We start from the raw sequence: 7,081 nt of genomic DNA on the forward strand, positions 1-7,081 counted from the left end.
AGATAATCTCCATGCTAAAATGTACATTCCACATTTCCCAGGTGTTCCTTGCTCCTCCTCCCTGTGCTCAGGGTGCCCTCCCCAGCCCATAGCCCGGAGCCGCTCCCTGTCCTGCCGCAGTGTCCAAAGGCGCCCCCCGGCGGGCAGGGCCGGCAGCTGCACAGGGCCGAGCAGCGGCCAGGGCGTCCCGCAGCCTCCTGGGGGCCGGGGGCCGCTGCCGGCCCTGCCCGGGGTTGGTGGGGTCAGGCAGTGCCCGGCGCTGAGCCCCGGCTGCCCCACAGCCCCGGCCGAGCCCCGCAGCTCCCCACAGGCCCCCAGCCCGTGCTCCCGGTGCCGCAGCTCTGCGCCGGGTGCTGCCGCTGCCCCCCAGAGAGAAACCCCCTGAAACCCTGACCTCCTTGTTTTCCTGGCCGGGAAACCGGGGATACAAAAGATCTGGATCAGCTGACAAGTTTTGAGGCTAAGGCCCTGCTGGATAAACATCCCAATCCCTTCAGTATTTTTCTCTTCTTTCGCTTTTCCATCATCCTTTTCCTTCCCACATAGATTCCTGCTACAGCTTCTTGCCTTTACCATATTGCTCCACACTCCCCTTCACGCAATCCCTTTGCAGCACACCAACACCATCCATGCCCTGTTGTCCAAATGCGAGGGGGATTTGGGGAGGTGGGAGTGGGGCAGCTCCAAGGCTGGGCCCCCCCGCGCTGTCCTGGCGGGAGCGGCTGCAGTGGGGTCCGAGTGCGGGCGGGAGCGGCCGAGAGCCCAGCGCTGCCCCAGCCCGACCTGCCCCAGCTCCATCCCTGCCCCTGCCGGAGGATGCTGTGGGTTTGGGGGGAAGAGGGAGCTGGCAGTGGGAGCTGGGCCTGGGGCAGGAGGAGAAGGGAAGGAGAAGCAGGGTTGAGGAACAAAAGGGTCAAACAATGCATGTGGGAGGAGAAGGTGGGATTATGCAGGAGAAGGAGGAATAACAGGAGGAAGAGGAGTGAGGAAGAGTAGGGACGCAGGAGGAGGAACGGGAAGAGGAAGCAGGACAAGGTTCCACCTCTCCCTGTATCTGCAGCCTCTGACCCCAGCCCCAGGAGTGTTGCCCCCGCTCTACATGCAGCAAATTACCGGGGATTGGGATGCACTGTTTTCCAGAGGGTGAATCTTGGTGTTTCTGAGCTTTATTGGGCTAATTGTTGGTGCTTTGTTTCTTTGTGGGGGCTGAATCTTTATATTTTGGAGGGGGCTTTTGCTGAATCTTGATGTTTGGGAAGTTTTTGATCTGTGTCTTGATGTTTGGAGGACTTTTGTGCTGAATCTTGGTGTTTTGGAGGTTCTTAGAGGCACAAGATGCCCAATGACTTAATGAGATGAACTTGGGCAAGGAGGAGCTCCCAGTCGAAGACACTCTCATCTTGTTTTTTTCCCCATACCAGGATTTTTCATTCCTAGGGTGTATGTGAGTGGAGGAGGAGGAAAAGCCCTGGAGATTCCGCACGAGGAGGGGCTGCAAACCCAGCCCAGGGAGCTGTGGGGAGGAAAGAGCCCCAGTGAGCCGGGAAGGCGGCCGGAGATCCAGCCAGAGCTCAGAGCTGGTGGAGAAGCCCCATGGCAGGGAGAAGCCACACAAGTGCTTGGAATGTGGGAAGGGTTTTAGTCGGAGCTTGCACCTGATCCAGCACCAGGTGATCCACACTGGGGAACGGCCCTACGAGTGTGAGGAGTGTGGGAAGTGTTTCAGCTGGAGCTCCAGCCTGAGGAGGCACCAGAGGATCCACAGTGGGGAAAAGTCCTTTGAGTGTGGGGAGTGTGGGACGAGCTTCAGCCAGAAGGGCCACCTGATGCAACACCAGAGGATCCACACAGGAGGAAAGCCCTATGAATGTGTGGAATGTGGGAAGAGCTTTAGATACAGCTCTGACCTGAGGAAACACGAGAGGATCCACACTGGGGAAAAGCCCTATGAGTGTGGGATGTGTGGGAAGAGCTTCAGCATCAAGTGCCAGCTGACAGAATACCAGAAGATCCACACTGGGGAAAAGCCCTACAAGTGTGGGGAATGTGGGAGGAGCTTCAGAGAAAGCTGGGCCCTGATTCGGCACCAGGTGATCCACACGGGGGAACGGCCCTACACCTGCTTGGAATGTGGGAAGAGCTATGGGTGGCACACTGACCTGAGAAAACACCAGCAGCGTGTTCACTCTGGGGAGAAGCCCTACAAGTGTCCCCAGTGTGGGAAGAGGTTTCACAGGAGCTCCGATCTCCTCAAACATGAGCGGAGTCACAGCGAGGAGAGGCCCTTCCGCTGCCCTGACTGCGGGAAGGGATTCAAGCTAAACTCCAAACTCGCCATCCACCGGCGCATCCACACCGGGGAGAGGCCCTACGAGTGTGGGGAGTGTGAGATGAGATTCTCATTGAGTTCGACTTTGACCCGACACCAACGGAGGCGCCACTAAGGGAAGCCTCGTGAGTGCCCCGAGTGTGGGAAGAGCTTTGTGTGCTGCTCCAGCTCCATCCCCCATGGGAGGATCCGTGTTGGATGATCCCCAGTGACCCCTGTTGGGCAGAGCCCTGGTGATCTGTGGTCCTGGTGATCCAAGTTGGAAGGCATCTGGCTGGGGGGCTCCACATCTTCCTGGTTCCCTGAGGGTACCTAGATAAACCCAGCAGCAGGAACATCCATTGGGACACAGACCTATAATGGGAATTCCATGGGGAAAGCAGATTTGTCAACTTTGAACCCCATAAAATCTTTTGCATTCAATTCTATCTTCCTGTGACATCAAGGAGTATTGAATGGTCTTGGAGGTATATTCTGGGTTGACTATGTGCTTGTATCCCCAGTCTGTTCTGTTTGTGCTGAATAAGAAGTTTTGCACCTTCAAGACTTGTCCTGAGAGTGAAAGGGGGAGAGAAGAAGCACGGAGTTTGTTTTCAGAAACCACACTCACTCCTCCACATTCGTGCTCCTGCACTGTGTTGTCTGCGGATGGACAGACAGCGGGACAGAGCTCTCCTTTCCTTTTAGTTAGTTTTATCTAGCTGAACCAAACAAGTTCTTTGGACTGGGGGGTTTTTCCCCTTTCTTGGACTTGTTTAAACCTGCTCTGGCCTGAACACCAGAAGAGCACGGGCAGCTCACACCTGTGGCCCACCGGGCTGGGCCTGGCCTGCGACATTTCCAGCACCAGAGGGACTGATAAGAGGCTGAGTGAGCTGAGCCTACAGACCATGGAGGGACTTTGTGAGTTTGTGTCTCTTTTAGAGCGGCAAGAGGTTTTATTTTTTCATAATATTTAGGTTTTATTGTTTAATAAACACTGTTGCCCAAGGGTGTCTTATGTAGCCAACTGGTGAAAAACTGGGGAAAAGACCAAGATTTTGCAGACAGTGAGATAGAAACTCCACCAGAAAAGGTTCTTCCCTTCTACCCAAGCACATGGATCCTCAGCTGGTATGGACAAGGAAATCCTTTTCTTTTGGCCATGATTTTGTTTTAATTTCTCTTTATCCCTTTAAAATATCCAATACTGAGGTAAAAATAGACATTGAACTAGGACTTGGGTGTGGTCAGGGTAGGAGACATGGACACACGAAGAGAGACTTGGGGACACATGGATATTAACAGGGATGCGGCCATTTGTGGGGACATGGGGGTACACAGGCATGGATGGAGATGTGGGGGACAATGACAGGGATGGAAACCTGATGGGGAGACAGCCATGGGTGAGGACATGGTGGGACATGGGCAGTGACATGTGGGGACGTGGCCACGGCCTGTGCCATGGGGGGAACTTGCAGGGGACGTGGGGGATGCTGGGTTTGAGGGGGTTGAGGGTTCCTGGGAGGGACTTGGGTCTTGCTGAGGCCTTTGGGGACCCCGGGCTGAGCAGCTCCAGCTGTGCTGGGAGACCCTGGGGGAGGTTCTGGGGCAGCTGCTCAAGGACCCCCTGACCTGGAGCCCCAGCCAGGCATTGGGCTCCTGGAAGGGGATGAACGTCCTTGTCCCCAGGAGGGAAATCGCAGCACCCCCAGGGTGTCGGGGGCAGTTGAGGGGCCACAACAGGGAGGGGAAAGCCAGAGAGAGCTGTCACACTTATAAGCTAAACCCCAAAAGTCCCAAAACTGAGGGATTCCTCCCAGGAAAAGCAGCCAGGAACTGCTAGAATAGAGGGAAAGGGGAGATGGGACCCTCCAGACTGAGCAGGAGGGGCCTGCATCCCCCAAAACCAAGAACAGGGGTCAGGGCTGGGGCTGGGGGCACAATGGAGAAGGGGTGGAAGAGCAGGGGAAAGAGGATTCAGAGCGCGAGAGGGATGGGATCCCCAAATTGAGTTGGGAGGGGTCTTTGGGTTGGAGGAATTATGAGTGAGGGAAGGGAATGGTGGGGATGGAACAGAAAAAGAGCGGTTCCATGGGGATCCCTTTGTGTCCCCATCATTCGATTCCTTGAGTGATTCCCTGGGGCTCAGGGGGGGGAATGGATCTGCACTGGGTGGGTCCCCAAGCCCCCTGCCCAACCATGGGGGGCCTCGTGGGGGGTTCCCTCCACCCAAATGCTGGTGGTCCTGCAGCCATGGGGGGGGAAATGTGGGATCTGGAATGGGCAGGGATGGAATGCAATAGGAAGAGGAAGGAGAGGAGGAGGTGGAGGATGGAGAAAAGGAGGAGCAGGAAGAGGAGGAGGAAGAGGAGGAGCCCCAGCAGAACCACGCTTTTCCCGCCTGCCTGCTGAGTCTGCAGCTCCCCTGGCCCTGGCAGCATCAATCCCCCAGATCCCACAGGTGAGCGGGGAGGGGGAAGTTTGCCCCAAATACACTAGGGGGGGCCTCTGGGAGGATTTGTTTGCAGGGTAGGGGATGTTTGGATCTTGCAGGTCCCCAAGGGTGAGATGCAGATGCCCCTTTAGAGACTTGGGCAGGGTTCCTGTGGCAAACTGTCTGTACTGGCTGGGGAGGTGGTACCAATTGTGGGGGGACATTGGCATCAGAGTGGGGAGAGCAGCAAAGGCCAATTCTGGCAGCCTGGAGGGGTGGGGGAGGCTGGAGATGAGCAGGGTCTGGGCCTGCCTGACTGTGAACAGGGCTGTTACTTCTGGAGCTGTACTTGGGCAGCAGGACAAAGGGCTCACCCATTGTTTTTCTCCCAGTCTAGGATTTGTCAATTCCAAACTTTGTCTGGATGGAGCTGGAGGAGGCTGCCAGGAAAAGGAAGATGGCCTGGGACACTGAGGCAGGTGAGGAAGAAGTCACTGCCCCTTTCCCCCTCTCCTCTGCTCTGTGTCTCAGCCCAGCATTGTCCCTGGCTGCAGGACAGCCCCACTGCTGACACCACCCTGCCAGTGATTAATTGGTGGGATCCCTTCCCCTTCCCTCTAGCACAGAGGCAAATCCCATCCTCTCCTTGTCCACAGCTCCTTCCTCTTCTCTTTCTGTCCTTCCTTCCTCATTCCTTCCTCTCCTTTTCTTTCCTTACCCCAGGCACTGAGCAGCAGATGGAGACCAGGGAGGACAAATCCCTGTGGTATTCACATTTCTTTGAATAGAGACATAATTCTCTCTCACAGGATTTTTCCTGGGAAGTGGTGGAAAGGCTGAGAAAGCTCAGAAAGGAAGAAAACAACTCTTATCTCACTTGCTGCACCTGTTGTTTGGCACATGTGGAATGTGTCTTTGAGATTGCTTACGAAGAGTGATTTGTTAATTGGACTGTAGTGATGGTTGTTTGGACTGATTGACCAATTAGGTCAAAGCTGGGTCGTGACTGTCTGGAAAGGGTCAGAGGGTATTTTTAGTATGTAATTTAGTATAGATTTAGTATAGCAATAGTGTAATGTAGTATAATATAGTATAGAATGAAGCATCTGTTCAGCCTTTACAATCATGGAGTCAGAGCACATATTTCCTTGGATGGGTGAGACAAAGTAGAAATTTAACAGGATAGAAATGCATTTTTGGATTTAGGTGAAAAGTGCTGTTCTGAGCCTGTAACTTGTTTATCTGTGCTTAAGACTCCCTGTTCTCACAAGAGAGGAAAAAAATCAAAGAAAAAATCTTGTGCTCACAGAATGGCCTCGACCAAGAGAAGGAATTCAAACTCCCAAGATAAGCGGAGGCCCCACTGTCAGGGCCAAAGGCTGAGGCTGACTAGAGAGTCTCTGCACAAAAGGCAAGGACTGATAAAAACTAATTGCAACCTGTAACGTGAAATCAGTAAAATGAATATGAATGAGACTATATGCATATGTATAAGCAAGGGGGAATTCTCAAAAGGTGCGCGTGTCCTTTAGGGGGAACAACGATTCCCACATGCGTCCAGTGCTAAACATACTGGCTTTACAACTTTTTACAAAGTTGTGGAGTTTCCCCTTTTTTTCCACTAATCATTTTGGCGAGCCAGCTAGGAGACTGACTGTCCCTGCAGGGGCGGAAGGGAGGACAGACTCCTGGGCGCTCCCTGGGATTTTCCTGGAGGAGCTCTGCTCCATCTCGGCTTGCCTCCTGCGGATACAGACAATGACCTGCTGCTGTGCAGATACGCGGTATGTCTGTCAGAGGGCCGTGGGGAGATAGGGCTGCTGATAAGTCACTCAGAGACATCTGAGTGCACAGCCTCGTCCCTGTGCTTGCAGGCAGCCATCGACCAGGAGCACGGTCAGGGGCAGAGGTTCCCGGTTGATAGCACGACTGGGAACGGGTTCATTGTTCGATAGAGTGGCTGCTAGCAACTCTGGGGTGAGCCGAGTGAACCCAAACTTTGTGTGCTTCTGGTGTCTTGACATTGTATGGCTAATGCATTGTGTGGTTAATGTTAGCGTGTTTGTAATCGTGTCAGTGTGTGGTGTATAAAACAGACCGAGTGAGTGAGTGAGTGTACCCACAGCGTGTGGGGGTAGTTCTACCCGTGTCTGAAGCAGCCAGGTGAGGCCCAGAGCACTGGCTGGGGCAGGCTGTGAGGGCAGGGAACACCCCGTGGAGTAGTGGAACAAGTGGAGAAACGTGGGTGAGGACATTTATTAATTTATTCTGTTTAAAGGTGATGATGTGTGATTTGTGTAGATTGTGCACGTTTTAACCATGGCTAGAGGGGATTT

General features: G+C 54.0%; 1 pseudogene; it reads left to right on the forward strand.

Moving 5' to 3' along the window:
- The first annotated feature begins 1,448 nt into the window (after positions 1-1,448).
- On the forward strand, positions 1,449-3,785 carry LOC141725897 (uncharacterized; annotated as a pseudogene).
- The last annotated feature ends 3,296 nt before the right edge of the window (positions 3,786-7,081 follow it).

The sequence above is a fragment of the Zonotrichia albicollis genome, chromosome 31, assembly GCF_047830755.1.
Source record: "Zonotrichia albicollis isolate bZonAlb1 chromosome 31, bZonAlb1.hap1, whole genome shotgun sequence".
Taxonomy (NCBI): domain Eukaryota; kingdom Metazoa; phylum Chordata; class Aves; order Passeriformes; family Passerellidae; genus Zonotrichia; species Zonotrichia albicollis.